This window comes from Bombus vosnesenskii, unplaced genomic scaffold, assembly GCF_011952255.1.
Source record: "Bombus vosnesenskii isolate JDL3184/JDL3185 unplaced genomic scaffold, Bvos_JDL3184-5_v1.1 scf7180000013288, whole genome shotgun sequence".
NCBI classification, from domain to species: domain Eukaryota; kingdom Metazoa; phylum Arthropoda; class Insecta; order Hymenoptera; family Apidae; genus Bombus; species Bombus vosnesenskii.
The window spans coordinates 400814-402906 of record NW_022882941.1 but is presented as its reverse complement, the minus strand read 5'-3'; the positions used below and the strand labels follow the sequence as shown (position 1 = coordinate 402906).

General features: G+C 42.7%; 1 pseudogene; it reads right to left on the bottom strand.

Moving 5' to 3' along the window:
• Nucleotides 1–1071: 1071 nt before the first annotated feature.
• Nucleotides 1072–1825, bottom strand: LOC117232438 (annotated as a pseudogene).
• Nucleotides 1826–2093: the final 268 nt, after the last annotated feature.

Genomic DNA, 2093 nt, shown 5'->3' with positions numbered 1-2093 from the left:
ATATGACAGCATGGTTCGCCCTACTGGAGTGGCAATTTGAGGCAGCGCAGATTTCGGACGACAACACAAGATACGTGACGCTAACCAAATGCCTCAACGATCGACAGCTACAGGACGTCGAAGATAAGGATGACGAACCCCCCAGACACGGGACACTACGAAAAACTGAAACACGTACTTATTCCGACGTACAAACGCCTATCATCGGCATGGATTTTTTGAGTCACTACGGGTTGCTCGTGGACCCGCGAAACAAAAGACTATCGACACGAAAACCCAAATGTCATCAAAGGGGTACACTGCCACGACCGACGAAGCGTCCATAAAAACCATTATCGACGAATCACCATATCACCAACTCTTAACAGAATTTCCGGACCTCACCCGCCCATCGTCTTTCGGAAAAGAAAGGACTCGACATGGTGTGGTACACCACATCGAAACCACACCCGGCCCACCAGTCTACAACAAACCCCGCCGCCTCGCACGTGATCGTCTTAAACAAGTTAAGGCGGAGTTCGAAGTCATGATCGAGCAAGGTGTGATGCAGCCATCGAGAAGCCCATGGGCATCACCCCTGCACATCGTTCCAAAAAAAGGACGGAGGGATTCGATCGTGTGGCGACTACCGGGCATTGAACGCCCGCACCATCCCGGATAGATGTGCCTTCTGGTCAACGACGTCCACACCAAACTTTGTTTTAACTTTGTCCTTTTTTTCCTTTGCTGGTTTTGGCAGTTAACTTTTGTTCGACCGGATGGTCCCAACCAAGGTTGTTTTTTCTCGTTGTAAATATGGTTCGGCTAATTTTAATATTACAAACTCGTTCAAGGATTTTGAGCATCGAGTTTCATCTTTCCCCATATACGGGAAACCATTCAAAATATATTTTGTTTGGACGTAAACTGCTAACCAAAACTTAATGCCAAATTTATGAGGCCTACTTGGCATATATTGCGTAAACATGCGTCGGGCTTTCGTTGGAAATAATTGTTCATCTACTGAGATATTCTCATATGGCTTATAACAAGCTTGGCTATTACTTATAAATCTGTTGCATAGTTCGGATATCAGCGCAAATTTATCTGTTTATAATCTTTCGGACCATTGGTCTTTTTGTCAAAGCGTATGAATCTCAGAATTTTTGTAAATTTATCTCTGTGCATTATGTTTGCGAAGAAAGCGGGTGCCCATTTTTTCGACCATAGATAAGAAGCTTTCAATGATCTCGCTTCATATGCGCCCCGGGCATATAGAATTGCTAGAAAACAACGTAACTCAGCAACTGTGATTGTCCAGTCTTTTTTCAAAACTCGATGTGCCTCGGTTTCAGTGCAATCTTTTATGTGCTCCATTATGTGTCTGTCAATTATCAATTCGAAAGCACTAGTTACACAACCCGACATAATATTTCTCTTAGCGTAGCTAGTAGGCCCTGCAATATTCTTGAATATTATACGAACGGACGTCTTACCCCTAGATCCGCCTGCTTTCAGTTTTATACAGTGTCCCGTCAACTGCAATTTCAATTTCACCCATTACCATACGTTTTGGGATGTGCTTGGAATGCTCGTTCTCTCATCCTCGGAGTCAAAACTAGAAAGAATACGCATCCTTTTTTTGTTACGACACGCTTTCAAGAAGGTTTCCTCTTCACTATCCGTGATCCTTCTATCTCTCCACTTTCAATGTATTCAGAATTTTCACTGTCAGCTATGCTTTGGCCTAATTCATACTGATCTTTTTCGGAGGTACCCTCAGAACATCTTCATTGATGTTGACAATTTTGTTCAATATCTTATTATATCTCCTGGATTTACTCATGATTGCTAGAAAAAGGAGACTGACCAACACAAAAAAATACTGAGCCCTACTTCAATTACCCTATTGTAAGTACTTACAATAAGCGGGGACTGTCTACAGTAACTGAAGCTTTTGCACACTGTCTTTGAAAAACGTTCTTACACTGTCACTGCAGAAATAATACTGAACATCGTCTCTTGCTTTAGGGGTTTCTTCGGCGATAGGCATAAGCGATTTCGTTGAAGACGAAAACACTCAGGCCATACAATCCGCTTTAGTTTACATTATC